Source organism: Zingiber officinale, chromosome 10B, assembly GCF_018446385.1.
Source record: "Zingiber officinale cultivar Zhangliang chromosome 10B, Zo_v1.1, whole genome shotgun sequence".
NCBI classification, from domain to species: Eukaryota; Viridiplantae; Streptophyta; class Magnoliopsida; order Zingiberales; family Zingiberaceae; genus Zingiber; species Zingiber officinale.
Window position 1 is genome coordinate 91,599,750 of NC_056005.1, and position 16,565 is coordinate 91,616,314.

General features: G+C 37.3%; 1 pseudogene; it reads left to right on the forward strand.

Annotated features, from left to right (window-relative positions):
• Window positions 1–3,224: 3,224 nt before the first annotated feature.
• LOC122029271 lies at window positions 3,225–14,284 on the forward strand (annotated as a pseudogene).
• The last annotated feature ends 2,281 nt before the right edge of the window (window positions 14,285–16,565 follow it).

Genomic DNA, 16,565 nt, shown 5'->3' on the forward strand with positions numbered 1-16,565 from the left:
AACGTAAAAGGATTCATATAGTAATAGGATAAAATTTAATTGTTGTTATTATTATATGTGCTTGGTACAATATTTTGAAAGTTTTGTAAAGGACCACTTCCGCAGACGTTGCCATTATATTTGATAAGATATATGCTTGGCTCCCTTGCTGCTGAGACTTATTTGACTTTAAAAAGTTGAGAGCATTTTTGTTCGCTAGGTTTCAAGCTAACTCTTGCAAAGATTTTGTCTAATTGATATTTGCCTTCAGGGAAGTAGGTGTTTGTAAAATTTATTTGTACACGGTAGATAAATTTATCCGTGAAGATATAAAATTATTAGATTTCTAGCCATAAGTGAAAAAAATACAACTTGAATAATAAATTAATAAATAGAATAAAAATAATAATAAAAAAAGTACCTCTACTTTAGATATACTTAGAAAAAAGGATCATTATTATATAATGAAAGAATAAATAAGATTACTTGTCAAAAAGCATATGAACCGAATGTCACATGTCGTGAAAAAATAAATTAATTCTATTCACATATAACTATGAATAATTTAATTTCTTTGAAAGAAAATTTTATGAAAATAGTTTTGATAAATAAGTTTCATGGGTTATTTTTAATTTTTAATAATTATCAATGGAAAATCACTGTAGAATAATTATAGTGTCACCAATTCGAACATCTATTCGAATCTGAAGCCCCTTCACCGAGGTAAACCGCCCAGGATTTTCATAATTTGCTTTGACAGCGCATAGGTTTGGAATGAAAGAGACGGTTACGTAAAGAAATGTGTTTTTTTTTTCTTGTTTGAACGGCGGATGCGGAGAAAGCATGTAAAAATAATAAATTCACTTAGCTTTATTGATTATATTTGAATGATTGATTTAGTTTTAAGAAAAATTTTTATCGATCATAAAGATAAATTAAAAAATACATATGACAATCAAATTAAAATATCAATATTCTTCAATTGTACTTCCTATTTTGAGAAAATTTTTATAAAAATATGTCATACATGAAGATTGAACGATAAATACCCGAGTAATAATTTAGATGTATTATTGTGACATCATAATCCCAAGGGTAGAAATGATTGTAGAGCCGTGGAAGGTCGATGATCACCATTCTTTATTATTAAAGCTGATGCATGCTTAGGGGAGCTCCTATTGTCGCGTGTTTACCCCGTTGTTTCTTCGTTAGTTTTTTTTTTTAATATTAATTTTTTTTTTCAATTTCTATTTTAAAAGGTAAAAATTATAACATATATAAAAAAAAGTTAATGTGGGACCTATATGAAAATTTACTTTTGACATAGCATAAATGTGATAATAATGAAGGAGCTCTTACCAGCTCCAACTATTTATTGTGGATGTTTTTATGACCTTTTCTTCCCCTTGGTAGTACCTCCAACAAGATTGATTCATATGGATCTTGGTCTATGATTTTTTTTCTTGATTTTGACGATTGGATCACCACGACAAGGAAAAAAAGAATATTGACCAATGATCTCGTCCGGAAGCTGAGTCGAACAGAGGCGGACAGTACTCTGGTCGATCTGGCACCTGACGGAAGGGCTGACACGGGCGGATGATGGGGGTGATGACCGTGATGATGACGCGAGGGCCCTGCGCACACTCAGACAAGCCGCCTTACGTTAGAGACCAAGAACTAGGGAAAAAGTCCACAGGTCAGGTCCTCCGACGCTCAAGTCAGGTATTATTTCCCCAGAAGCACAGTGAAAAGACAAAAAGTGAAAGACGAGAGTGAAAAGACGAGTCTGCGTACCTGCGTAAGGGACAAAGCTTCCCTTTTTATACTGCGATGGATGCTTCTGGAGTCTGACAAGTGTCAGGGAATGTCGGGTGTCAGACTTTGTATGGCGGTGATTGACACGTGACGCTCTCCTATAAGTCCAAGAAGGAATCAGCGGGCGGTGAGCACCAGACCGTTAGCATATTCTCTGACAGGCAGTGATTCCCTGACAGGTTGTTACAGTTCCTTGGCTTGCTTGTCGTGTAGTGTATGCTTATCCCGATCTGTTAACCCTGAAACGGGTCCTTGTATCTGCCTGTCGCGACCTGTGGGTGTATACCTACCTTACCTGACCTGTGTTTGTCGCTTCACAACTCCATACTTGTGTGTCCATCCTTGCTCCGCGTGCCCTGTTCTATGAACTTCCTACCTGTCTTAACTTGTAAGTCGTGCCCTATTAAGCCTCCGTCTGCTTTCGCTTATTCTGAGTCCCGACTTGTACGCCTCAGTCTGCTTCCGCTTATCCCAAGTCCCGACCTGTACGCCTCAGTCTGCTTCCGCTTATCCCGAGTCCCGACCTGTACGTCTCAATCTGCTTCCGCTTATCCCGAGTCCCGACCTGTACGCCTCAATCTGCTTCCACTTACCCTGAGTCCCGACCTGTACGCCTCAGTCTACTTCCGCTTATCCTGAGTTCTGACCTGTACGCCTCAATCTGCTTCCGCTCACCCTGAGTCTCGACCTGTACGTCTTACTCTACTTCTGCTTATCCTAAGTCTCGACCTGTACGCACTACAACAAAATCCCTCATAGACATCAGTGGAACAACAACCGTTTTAAGCAAAATTCGATGTCTTTGAGTATTTTACACCAGTTTTTCCAAAAATCGATGTCTATGAGCGCCTTTTTTTTCGTTAATAGATACCGATTTTAACAGCGGTTTTTAAAAACTGGTGCCTATGATAAATAAAATAATTTAAATTTTCCACTCATACTTAGCCAAAATTTACAACACTTCCCTCCAAACCTAAACCTATATCGCGTCGTCCTTCCCCTTGCTAGATCGACGCCCCCTTCCTCTCCGATCAAGATCAACACACGACTCCCTTGTGAGGTCTGTGGAAAACGACCACATCTATATCCTCTTTCCCCTTCTCTTCTCCTCTCCCTTCAGTTTTTGCCCTCTCACGGGTTGCTCCATCTCTTAGGGTTTCTTCTCCTCATGCTTTCTGGTTTCTGGTTTCTCCGTCTTTTCCTCATGCTTCTTGGTGCTTAGGGTTTCTGCTCCTTCGTCGTCTGCACATTTTGCACCTCTCCTAGGGATCTTTCCAATGACGACGTCCTCGACCGCTTCCGCTCTCATTCTCGCCATCATCCTTCTGCTTGTCGCCCCCTTGTCACCTGGGAACTGCGCATCGACTAGAGAAGATAACGCTCTCTTCTTCTCTTTCGGTGGGTCGGGGAAAAATCGGAGCTTCGCCATGGAGTTTGCCCTCTATGGCGATGCTGAGATGAATAGCTCGGAGGTGAGGGTGACGCGTGTGGCGAACGAGAGCTCCGGGCTTATGATTTACTGGAAACCAGTCAGATTCTTCGGCACCAAGCCCGGGTTCTCTTCTTCCTTCTCATTCTCTGTTTCGCCCGGCAATGGCGGAGGCCTAGCTTTCTTTTTATCTCCGGTCAGCGTTCCCTTGGAACCGACGAATCGCGACTGGTCTAGGTTATCGACCAGTGTCGTTGCAGTGAAGTTCGTGACGGCAACAAGCCTCGTCGAAGTCGATGTTGGCGGAGAACTTTTGACAAAAAGCAGTAATCTTTCCGACGATGGTTTGCTTCTCATCCTCAGCAGAGGAGAAAATTTGCATTCTTGGATTGATTACGACGGAGAATCGAAGAGAATAGAGGTCAGGCTTTGCCAGGATAAGGATCCGAAGGAAGCAACCCCTTCGATCTATCACTCTATCGATTTGTCTTACATGTTGTGGAGGGAGGCGTCCTGGGTGGGTTTATCTTCCTGGAGTGGCAATTCTAGTCATGGCAGTAGCATATACTCGTGGAATTTTACAGAGAAGAGTAAGCTCTATACTTGCACAATTCCAGTTTATTCTGCATTAATGCTTAGCAGCTTCAGGCATTCATATGACTGATGATGAAAGCAAATTAATTGTTCTATAATATAAGTACAGGATTGTTATATCAAAAAATTCATGCTAAAAAAATTTAGTAAAAAATATTTATGGACTCAGTGCATCTTTTTTTAACTAATAAATTGTAAAATAGTTTCCTTGTTTCCCATTCTTTAGGTTATCCTTTGATTGTTACTGCTTCATGGCATCATGAATGTTTTGTTTGGTCTATCAAGTTGTTTGGATGTGGTTAATTTCAGCTCCTGTTTGAAACAAGAAAATGGTTTTGGTGCTGAGTGAATAGGAGAAATACTAATATACATGTATCCTGATTATATTTGCCCCTTTCATGGAAATTACTATATATTTCTTGTTCCTATTTAACTTTTAGAATTCATTTCTGATTATTTTTCATTGTGCGTTGTATTTGTTTGCCTAGTTCATGTTTGCTACTTTGTAGACAAGTCTCAATTCTTAATCAGGATCGGACAGGATGTGCTGCATGATGTATTTAAAAGGATACTTCTTTCATAATATAGTGATATTCATCGCCTATTCTCATAGAAATTGTTTTGACATGATTTGTGACAGAGCAGGAGTTTTCCTACTTGCAGGCATCACTCACTAATGATGCTACTGTATCTGTCAACAGATGCTTGTGGAGTCCTGAAGGTTCTATTCTTAGTATGCCGAAGCAAAAAAACAAAGTTGGATTATTTTGATCAAGTTCATCAAACTAAAATTCTTGTTATTCTTCTGTGATACTAATAGGTGTTGCATTTTCAAAGCATCTAGTGCAGATCTATGCTTTTAATCTAAATGAAGAATTACGACAACATTTGGAGGTCAGTTAATAGTTATGGTGTTTGGCAACCATATATATGATGATGATGATAGCATCTTGTTCTGCAGATTGATGCTCATATAGGCAGTGTTAATGACATTGCCTTTTCCTATCCCAAGAAGACTCTCTCGATCATCACTTGCGGCGATGACAAGGCAATTAAAGTGAGTAAAACCATGTGGTTGATCAGTCAGAAGATTGTACAAGAAGAATTGTATGTTCTTAACAGGTTCCGTTGCATGATGAATAGGTGTGGGATGCTTCAACTGGACAGAAACAGTATACATTTGAAGGCCATGAAGCCCCTGTTTATTCTGTTTGTCCTCACTTCAACGGGTCTATCCATGTATGTATTTGCTCTGCTACATACTGTTTCTATTCAATTTAGTTTATTTCTAGTGTTTCATTATTTCTATCTGTGAAGTTTTTCTTCTCAACTTCAACTGATGGTAAAATAAAAGCATGGAGCTATGCGGGTTTGAGATCTAGAGTTGCCTATGAAGCTCCTGGCCACTGGTGCACAACAATGGCATATAGTGCAGATGGAACAAGGCTTTTTTCATGTGGAACAAGTAAAGATGGGGATTCACATTTAGTTGAGTGGAATGATACTGGAACTATTAAGCAGACATACAATGACTTTAGAAAACACTCATTGGGAGTTGTTCAGTTCGACACAACTCGGAACCGCTTCTTGGTTGCAGGGGATGAATTCCAGATTAAGTTTTGGGATATGGATAACACTGATATACTGACTACTACTGATGCAAATGGAGGACTTCCTGTTAGTAGCTTAATCTACGTTAGCTTTTCTTGTATATTTCTTGCAGTTCAAACTTTGAGTTTGTATGCAACTCTTATTTCTCCATGCCAGGCATTTCCTCAACTGAGATTCCAGAAAGATGGTTCATTACTTGCTGTTACGACTAGTGATAATGGAATTAAAATCCTGGCAAATGCTGATGGACAACGGGGTTTAAGGATGCTTGAGGTTTCACGTAGTGTTTCTAAACAATCTAATTCCAATGTGAAGGTAATATTCAGCAACTACTCAAAGTGAATATTGTGTTTACAAAATTTTATATGACATGAGCAAAATCTGCAGGCTGTTGTGGATAGTACTAGAGCTGCTGATGTCAAGCCAAGGATTCCTGAAGAAACTGAAATAATCAGAAGCTGGAAGCTAACTGAGATTGTGAATGTTGGGCATCTTAAAACTTTGCGTTTGCCCGATTCAACATCAGCAGTGAGCAAGGTTGTGAGATTGATATACACCAATTCTGGATGCAGTTTACTAGCACTTGGTTCCAATGCAGTGCATAAACTTTGGCAGTGGTCGTGCGATGAACGAAATCCATCGGGCAAGGTCAGAAAGAAACAGTTGTAAGAAATTATCTATTTGCTATAAGCCTAGTGCTGATTGTTTGCTTTGCTTGTTCAGTCAACTGCATCTGTTGCTCCTCAGCTCTGTCAGCCACCAAATGGTATTCTTATGACCAATGAAAGGAGTGATAACAATCCAGAAGAAGCAACTGCTTGTATTGCTTTATCTAAGAATGACTCTTATGCAACGTCTGCATCAGGTGGAAAAGTTTCTCTGTTAAATATGAGGACTTTTAAGGTGCGTAGCCATGAATTGATTTACTCTTGCTACCAAAAATGGAGAAACCAAACCAACTAAACCGACTAAATCGAAACATATCTTTCAGGTTATAACCACTTTTATGCCAACCCCACCGGCAACCACGTCTTTAGCATTTCATCCTGAAGATAATAACATGATTGCTGCTGGAATGGAAGATTCTAGTATTTTGATCTATAATATTCGTATTGATGAGGTTCATAATCTCGTGCTTTCTATTTGTCAAACTATGTCGATTCTTGATGCCTTCTATAGTTTGTATTGCTTTTGAAATTCAATAGGTAACTTCCTCTTTTGCATTACTTTGAAATCATTGTCTATAATGTCACTTTCTTGTAGGTGAAAATTGTAACAACCACCCTTCTTATTACTACTACTCTCTAAGGATGACCGTTACTTAACTACTAACTCTACTTAACCGGTATGATTAAAAATCACATGGAAACCCTACCGAAAAATTTCGACAGAATCTCCCCTGTACCGGTGACCTTATTCAACAATACATACAATATATACTCAGCCACAAGCGGCTGGAACACATATCAATCAACCACGCAGTATAATAAATCCAAAATAAAGAAAATAACACAAGAAATCATCACACAAGATTACAATTCTTCTACTACGTCCTAATCATATCAAAATAACAAATACTATCTCAAATACTCCTAACATAGCAAAGACAATAAAAACTAAATTAAAACTTCTTTCCTAGTCCCAAGACTTCCATAGTCCTGGCATCACACATCCATCCGCACCTCCTTGTCGCCTTCCTTTCTATATCTTTTCCTTTCCTGTATCTGCAGTAAGAGGAAGTGTAGTCTATAAGCAAAATTTGCTTAGTAAGCGCTATCTAACTCACAAAATCTCGATATGCATGTATATAAATAAAAACATGCTAAAACTGAATGCTAACATGTAAAGCTACTCATGCTCATACATAGCAAAGGAATCATACTAACTGAAATACTAAACATGTATAGCTAATCATGCTCATAAATAGCAAAGAACAGTAAACTAACTCATGCTCTTCTATTAGTAAAGAAACATACTGAAAGGCTAAACATGTAAGGCAAGTCTATACTATCATGCTTGCATAAAGAACTAAACTTACTGAATTCTAAACACCTTCTAAATCTTATTTCACTTGTTTAAAGACTTATTCTTTAAATACTTTATACTAATGTAAAACTTGCTTTACTTGTTCAAAACTTATACTTATAATACTTCAAAATAATAATCAACTTCTTCTTGGGCCCGGCAACTGTACTTACTATGCGCGCATCCCTAACTAGACCCGAGATAGCTGGTCCCGAATCTAGAAGGATTTGCTAGGTTATCTAAACCTAGGGACCGACTATGGGAGCCCAGCCCAAGGACTACTGAGAGTCCTGCATACTAGGTTATCTAAACCTAGGGACCGACTATGGGAGCCCAGCCCAAGGACTACTGAGAGTCATGCATACTAGGTTATCTAAACCTAGGGACCGACTATGGGAGCCCAGCCCAAGGACTACTGAAAGTCCAGCACAGTGCCATTGATAAAAGTAAAATACTTGTTATCTCTTAATACTTCTAATATATAATGCCTCGGCATTTTCTTTAGCACCTTGTGTGCCAAAATCCCTAAAGTCTTGACTTTGGAATTTACTTAAGGTCTTGACCTTTTTCTTTCTTTTCTTTATCTTTCTTATACTTGTTAATACTTCTAAAAGAATACTTCTTTAAAAGAAACTAAAATGTTTAAGCAAAATCTAACTTTGAAATGCTTAACCCAAAGATCTGCCTACTATGCTAATAAAATTCTGCATATTAAAATCTGCATAATATACTTATAAAAATCTGCATGCTATGCTTATAAAAATCTGCACACTAAAATGCTACATATTAAGCTGACACAATTCTGCATATTAAGCTCTAAAGAAACTAGAAACTGATTGTTTTAGAAGGAAGGCTACTCATGCACATCTAATAACATAAGAAACTAAAAATCTGCTCATGTTATTCCAATAGCAAAGGAACTAGAAATCTAAATCTGCACATGTTCATGTTATTTACTAAATCTAAATAGCAAAGGAACTAGATGCTAAAAGGGGACTAAAATTCTCTTAGTCATATTCTCGCATGAACAAGAAGAGAAATGCATAATCGTTACCAATAAAACATGCATTGAATTTGTAGCATGCAAAAGCATAAAACCAAAACTAACATAACCTACTAATTTATCTCTTAAACATGGTTAGGTTTGCCATTCCTAAACATTATCATATGAACTGAATATTATATAAATTAGTTTAGAACATGCACAATTTATATAGAACCAAACTTAAACTAAATAACACCACCTGACACCAGAACAACCTCACGGCAGCAACACAAAATCAAAGCTTCGGACTTTACAGCGTGCTTCAAATTCAAATACACAAAAATCCGAAATGAGCAACCACAAACTAAACAATCTGTTAACTTCCGAATCCAACAATTCCACCTGCTTGGACTGAACTAATCCTTCCCTCCTTCCTTAGGGTTCACGGCAGCAAACCATAACAAACAAAATCTGAAATCTGTAAAAATCCAAAAACTCAAAGAAAACACTAAATCACTTCGAAACTACTCTTACCACAGGTGAGTAGCAACTTACCTATCCTTGGACTCAAAACCGGGAAGAGGAAGGGTTCTAGGGTTCGGATAACTCGAGTTCTCGACCTCTCCTTGCGCCCAATTGCTCTTCTCGACGAGAGGGGCTTGATGGTGCGAAGACTTTGCATAGAGGGGTGCTCGCCGGCCGCCGGAGATGCCCTAGCTTTGACTGCGATTTCGCCCAAGTAGAAATCGCCGACGCCGCGCGTGAGGAAAAGGGTTCTCGGGCCAAAAGGGAAAACCTAAGTTCTCCTTTTAATAACCCGGTATTCTGTTAATAACTATCACTTAAATATATTTTGCTCCTTCCTAAATTAACAAACTCTGCTGGCGCAGTTGGTTGGCTGTGTTCCGCTTAAAACCTTGCTGCGGTCGGAGGTCTTCGGGTCGAGCCTCGGCTTGGCCCTTTTTCTGCAACCTTTTATTTCTATTATCTATAACCACTACTTAAATTTATTTCATTCTCTATTTGTTCACAAAACAGCCATGGAATAGCTGGTTAGCAGGTTTAAACCGAAGCCACAAATCTCACGTTCGATCCCTTAGCTGCGCCCTTTATTTTTCAATTTATTTTAAATGTTCCAATTACAACTTAAATAAATTCGCTTCCCTTCTTATTAACAAAACAACCGCAGACCAGTTGGTTGGGCTGAGTTCGTTAAGACTCGGGCCAAGTCCGAGGTCTTGGGTTCAAAACCCAGCTTTAACACTTTTATATATATATATATATATATATATATATATATTTTTAAACTTCTTTCTCTTGGTAAAAATACCAAACGAACTCCAAAAATTACGTAAAAATATTCTAAAAATTTCTAAAAATCTCTAGAATTTTTCTAAAACATTTCTAGATTTTAATAAGGTATTTTAGGACTCCAAATCATGAAATTTGGGGTGTTACAATCCTCCCTACCTTATAAAAAGTTCGTCCTCGAACTTAGAATAATTCCGAAGATTTCTATCTCATACTATCCTCACGCTCCTAAGTAACTTCCTCATGCTTCTAGTTCTAAATGACTCCCACTAATGATACTCTTTGTTCCTTAGTCTCTTAACTTCTTGGTCCTCTATCATTTATCTCGCATCATACCCATTAGTGGTCTTTGGAAGACTTGATATCTTCTCTATCCTTTCTAAACATACTTATATATATATATGAATATAAGAGAAACAAAACTAAAATGGTCTCTATTCTTTCTAAGCATATGTATTAAAACATAGAAAATTAAAACATGAATTTTCTTCTTTCCTAAGCACATATAAGCAGATACTCTATAATGCAAATAATAAAGAAAGCATAAAAGGAAATTAAATACTTTCTTACTTGAAGACGACAAAGATGGTGCTGATGTGTGATGCTGGAGAATGGGAACTGCTCTGATATCAACTGTAACAACCACCCTTCTTATTACTACTACTCTCTAAGGATGACCGTTACTTAACTACTAACTCTACTTAACCGGTATGATTAAAAATCACATGGAAACCCTACCGAAAAATTTCGACAGAATCTCCCCTGTACCGGTGACCTTATTCAACAATACAAGATAATAAATCCAAAATAAAGAAAACAACACAAGAAATCATCACACAAGATTACAATTCTTCTACTACGTCCTAATCATATCAAAATAACAAATACTATCTCAAATACTCCTAACATAGCAAAAGACAATAAAAACTAAACTAAAACTTCTTTCCTAGTCCCAAGGCTTCCATAGTCCTGGCATCACACATCCATCCGCACCTCCTTGTCGCCTTCCTTTCTATATCTTTTCCTTTCCTGTATCTGCAGTAAGAGGAAGTGTAGTCTATAAGCAAAATTTGCTTAGTAAGCGCTATCTAACTCACAAAATCTCGATATGCATGTATATAAATAAAAACATGCTAAAACTGAATGCTAACATGTAAAGCTACTCATGCTCATACATAGCAAAGGAATCATACTAACTGAAATACTAAACATGTATAGCTAATCATGCTCATAAATAGCAAAGAACAGTAAACTAACTCATGCTCTTCTATTAGTAAAGAAACATACTGAAAGGCTAAACATGTAAGGCAAGTCTATACTATCATGCTTGCATAAAGAACTAAACTTACTGAATTCTAAACACCTTCTGAATCTTATTTCACTTGTTTAAAGACTTATTCTTTAAATACTTTATACTTATGTAAAACTTGCTTTACTTGTTCAAAACTTATACTTATAATACTTCAAAATAATAATCAACTTCTTCTTGGGCCTAGCAATGCGCGCATCCCTAACTAGACCCGAGATAGCTGGTCCCGAATCTAGTAGGATTTGCTAGGTTATCTAAACCTAAGGACCGACTATGGGCGCCCAGCCCAAGGACTACTAAGAGTCCTGCATACTAGGTTATCTAAACCTAGGGACCGACTATGGGAGCCCAGCCCAAGGACTACTGAGAGTCCTGTATACTAGGTTATCTAAACCTAGGGACCGACTATGGGAGCCCAGCCCAAGGACTACTAAAAGTCCAGTACAGTGCCATTGATAAAAGTAAAATACTTGTTATCTCTTAATATTTCTAATATATAATGCCTCGGCATTTTCTTTAGCACCTTGTGTGCCAAAATCCCTAAAGTCTTGACTTTGGGATTTACTTAAGGTCTTGGCCTTTTTCTTTCTTTTCTTTATCTTTCTTATACTTGTTAATACTTCTAAAAGAATACTTCTTTAAAAGAAACTAAAATGTTTAAGCAAAATCTAACTTTGAAATGCTTAACCCAAAGATCTGCCTACTATGCTAATAAAATTCTGCATATTAAAATCTGCATAATATACTTATAAAAATCTACATGCTATGCTTATAAAAATCTGCACACTAAAATGATATTAACACAATCGCATATTAAGCTCTAAAGAAACTAGAAACTGATTGTTTTAGAAGGAAGGCTACTCATGCACATCTAATAACATAAGAAACTAAAAATCTGCTCATGTTATTCCAATAGCAAAGGAACTAGAAATCTAAATCTGCACATGTTCATGTTATTTACTAAATCTAAATAGCAAAGGAACTAGATGCTAAAAGGGGACTAAAATTCCCTTAGTCATATTCTCGCATGAACAAGAAGAGAAATGCATAATCGTTACCAATAAAACATGCATTGAATTTGTAGCATGCAAAAGCATAAAACCAAAACTAACATAACCTACTAATTTATCTCTTAAACATGGTTAGGTTTGCCATTCCTAAACATTATCATATGAACTGAATATTATATAAATTAGTTTAGAACATGCACAATTTATATAGAACCAAACTTAAACTAAATAACACCACCTGACACCAGAACAACCTCACGGCAGCAACACAAAATCAAAGCTTCGGACTTTACAGCGTGCTTCAAATTCAAATACACAAAAATCCGAAATGAGCAACCACAAACTAAACAATCTGTTAACTTCCGAATCCAACAATTCCACCTGCTTGGACTGAACTAATCCTTCCCTCCTTCCTTAGGGTTCACGGCAGCAAACCATAACAAACAAAATCCGAAATCTGTAAAAATCCAAAAACTCAAAGAAAACACTAAATCACTTCGAAACTACTCTTACCACAGGTGAGTAGCAACTTACCTATCCTTGGACTCAAAACCAGGAAGAGGAAGGGTTCTAGGGTTTGGATAACTCGAGTTCTCGACCTCTCCTTGCGCCCAATTGCTCTTCTCGACGAGAGGGGCTTGATGGTGCGAAGACTTTGCATAGAGGGGCGCTCGCCGGCCGCCGGAGATGCCCTAGCTTTGACTGCGATTTCGCCCAAGCAGAAATCGCCGACGCCGCGCGTGAGGAAAAGGGTTCTCGGGCCAAAAGGGAAAACCTAAGTTCTCCTTTTAATAACCCGGTATTCTGTTAATAACTATCACTTAAATATATTTTGCTCCTTCCTAAATTAACAAACTCTGCTGGCGCAGTTGGTTGGCTGTGTTCCGCTTAAAACTTTGCTGCGGTCGGAGGTCTTCGGGTCGAGCCTCGGCTTGGCCCTTTTTCTGCAACCTTTTATTTCTATTATCTATAACCACTACTTAAATTTATTTCATTCTCTATTTGTTCACAAAACAGCCATGGAATAGCTGGTTAGCAGGTTTAAACCGAAGCCACAGATCTCACGTTCGATCCCTCAGCCGCGCCCTTTATTTTTCAATTTATTTTAAATGTTCCAATTACAACTTAAATAAATTCGCTTCCCTTCTTAATAACAAAACAACCGCAGACCAGTTGGTTGGGCTGAGTTCGTTAAGACTCGGGCCAAGTCCGAGGTCTTGGGTTCAAAACCCAGCTTTAACACTTTTATATATATATATATATTTTTAAACTTCTTTCTCTTGGTAAAAATACCAAACGAACTCCAAAAATTACGTAAAAATACTCTAAAAATTTCTAGAATTTTTCTAAAACATTTCTAGATTTTAATAAGGTCTTTTAGGACTCCAAATCATGAAATTTGGGGTGTTACAAAAATCAAACTCAAGGGCCACCAAAAAAAGATAACCGGTCTTGCATTTTCCCCTTCACTAAATGTTCTCATGTCTGCTGGAGCCGATGCTTAGGTGTGCAGATAAAAAATAATTCATTGTCGACCATATCTCCACTTGCGTTCCGAGTCATATTTTAAAGTTGTATCTGCTAACATCTTCGCTTCTAATGTATATTCTAACCTCTTTACTTGGTGATTATATGCAGCTTTGTGTTTGGAACATAGGTAGTTGGGAGAAGAAAAACTCCCGCTTTATCCAGGCGTTTACTGGATGTACATCTCCATTAGTCGGGGACATCCAAATTCAATTTCACAGTAATCAGACACATATGTTGGTTGTTCACGAAAGGCAAATAACTATCTATAACAGTAAACTCAATTCTTTGTGTTGGGTTAGTTCTTTGTGTCAACCGGAATATCACTTAGTATTAGTCACTTTGTTAAGATTAAGAGAATTATACTTTTCAAGTAACATTTATTTCTTCTTTGTCATCTATTACCAACATATTTTTTGTTTTTATAACTTTTGTCAAAATGAGTAATTTAACATTTTTTGGGTATTGATTTTGTTTTCTTTATGTGCTTATTTCTTAATAATTTTTCTCATTGACCAAGAAGTTTTTGGACATGTTATTTTACTTTACATTATTCCTATTTCTTTCATTAGATGTTGAGATTGTGGAAATTTCCTATGCAACGTCTTTCAGATATTTTGAAGGTAAATGGATGTATTCAGGAACTCCAACTAAACAGTTCAGGTATTGGAGATGAGATTGTTTAATTTTACTTGTTGCAAGTTCCGGTTGTTTGTTTCTTGAGGAAGAAAATGATTCTTGATTCTGGTAAAGTTTGAATGCTAAATATGTTATGTAGGGTGCAAGGGTTATTGCAGATATGCTGAAAGAAAATCAAACTTTACGTGTACTGGAACTTAACAATAATATGATTGAATATTCTGTATGACCTTATTCTTGGGCAATCTTTCATGTTTTTTTATGAAATTCCTAGATCTTTTACACTTTGTTTCTAGTGTCCTTACTCCTTACACCTTATTTCCATGTGAAATTTTATAGGGTTTTGCAAGTCTTGCTGGAGCACTTGTTGAGAATAAGGCAATTCGATCTATACATCTCAAGCTAATAAGACTTACACACACTTAGATTTTCTATCCATGCAGTTCTTTCTTGTAGATTTAATTTCTTCATCAGATATGTTGGCTTTCCAGTATTTATTGATTGTACTACTTCTCAGCAATTATGTAAAACTATATTTCTTCTTGTTTAGGAAAAATAACACTTATAGATATTGGCAACAATGAGATTGGTCCCAAAGGCGCCTTTAGCATCGCTGAGTTTGTTAAGAAAACTAAGTCCTTGCTACGGCTGAATCTTTACATGAATGACATTGGCGATGCGGTGTGGTTATTGACTATTGTTGCTTTATGCTCTGTTGCTTCACTTCTGAAACATAAATTATCATCTAAGGTGCATATATATATCTCATTGGAAATCATATAAATGAATTGATGTTACTCATCTTTATTGTTGCTGAGGAATTTATTTACTTTCCATGTACTCTTAGTGATAAAAGTGAATTTATTTACTTTTCATGTACTCTTAGTGGTAAACAGTTATGCCATTTGGGCCGACTACTAATGAATTGAATTTGAAAGATTAAATTGCTGTTTATGTAGTTAGATTAAAATTTTTGGTTTGGATTATATTAAGTTCCCAGGAATGATAGATCTATCACTATATGATGTGGTTGAAATAAATGATGAATGTTTTTCTTTTTAAGCATTCCAATTAGTCATCTTGTTACCTGGTGCTCTTACTACTTTTTCAACTATGATTTTTAGTCTTGGTTTACTAATATATTATTTATGTGTTTTTACAGTTTACAAATCTCAAGTACTCCAGAGTTGAAATTGATGAAGTGCGGTTCGAGTGGGTTGAATGCATGCTAGATTACATTTGAAGTGCGGTTCTACCTTGATGTGTTATTAAAAGAATGTTCTACCTTGATTTTGATATCTATTAGCTAGCTTTTGATGTAAAAAGAATGTTTGGGTATTTTATGGATATTGTTGTAAGAAGATTATTTATATAATTTGTGAATATTTGTGTATTTTATGGATATTGTTGAATGAAGAATATTTGTATAATTTGTGAATATTTGTGTATTTTTTTTTATTATTTTCGGTTTTTCATTGTTTCGGAAATCAAATTTGTGCTGTTAAAAAATATACATATTACATCGATTTTCCACCGCTGCAAAATCGGTGTTATTAACTAATATTACATCGGTCATTTACCGCTGCCAAAACTGGTGTTATTAACATACAATATTACATCGGTTTTACACCGTTGATGAAACGGTGTCGTTAAGTGATACTACACCGGTTAATAACCGATTCGAAGACTGGTGTCGTTAAGTGATACTACACCAGTTTTAACCCGATGTCTAAAATGACAGACTTTTAACATCGGCTTCATAGACATCGGTCGAAAATGAAATAGACACCGGTGGAAAACCGATGTCTATGAAGGTTTTTGTTGTAGTGACGCCTCAATCTGCTTTCGCTTATCCCAAGTCCCGACCTGTACGCCTCAGTCTGCTTCCACTTACCCTGAATCCCGACCTGTGCGCCTCAGTCTACTTCCGCTTTATTCTGAGTCCCGACCTGTACGCTTTGGTCCATGTGTCCTGCTTGAGCCGTAAGGCTAGAAGTCTTGACCTGTATCCTTGGTTGGCACATCCTGACCTGTACGCTGTTGTCCATGTGTCCTGTGCCGCCAGACTATGAGCCCTAACCTGAGTCTTTAGTTGGTACATCCTGACCTGTATGCTTTGGTCCATGTATCATGTGCCGCAAGGCTATACACCCTGACCTGTATCCTTGGTTGACACCTCCCGACCTGTACGCTGTTGTCCCATGTGTCCTGCTTGAGCCGTAAGGCTATAGGTCTTGACCTGTATCCTTGGTTGGCATGTTCCGACCTGTACGGCGCGTCCCATGTGTCCTGCTTGAGCCGTAAGGCTACAGGTCTTGACCTGTATCC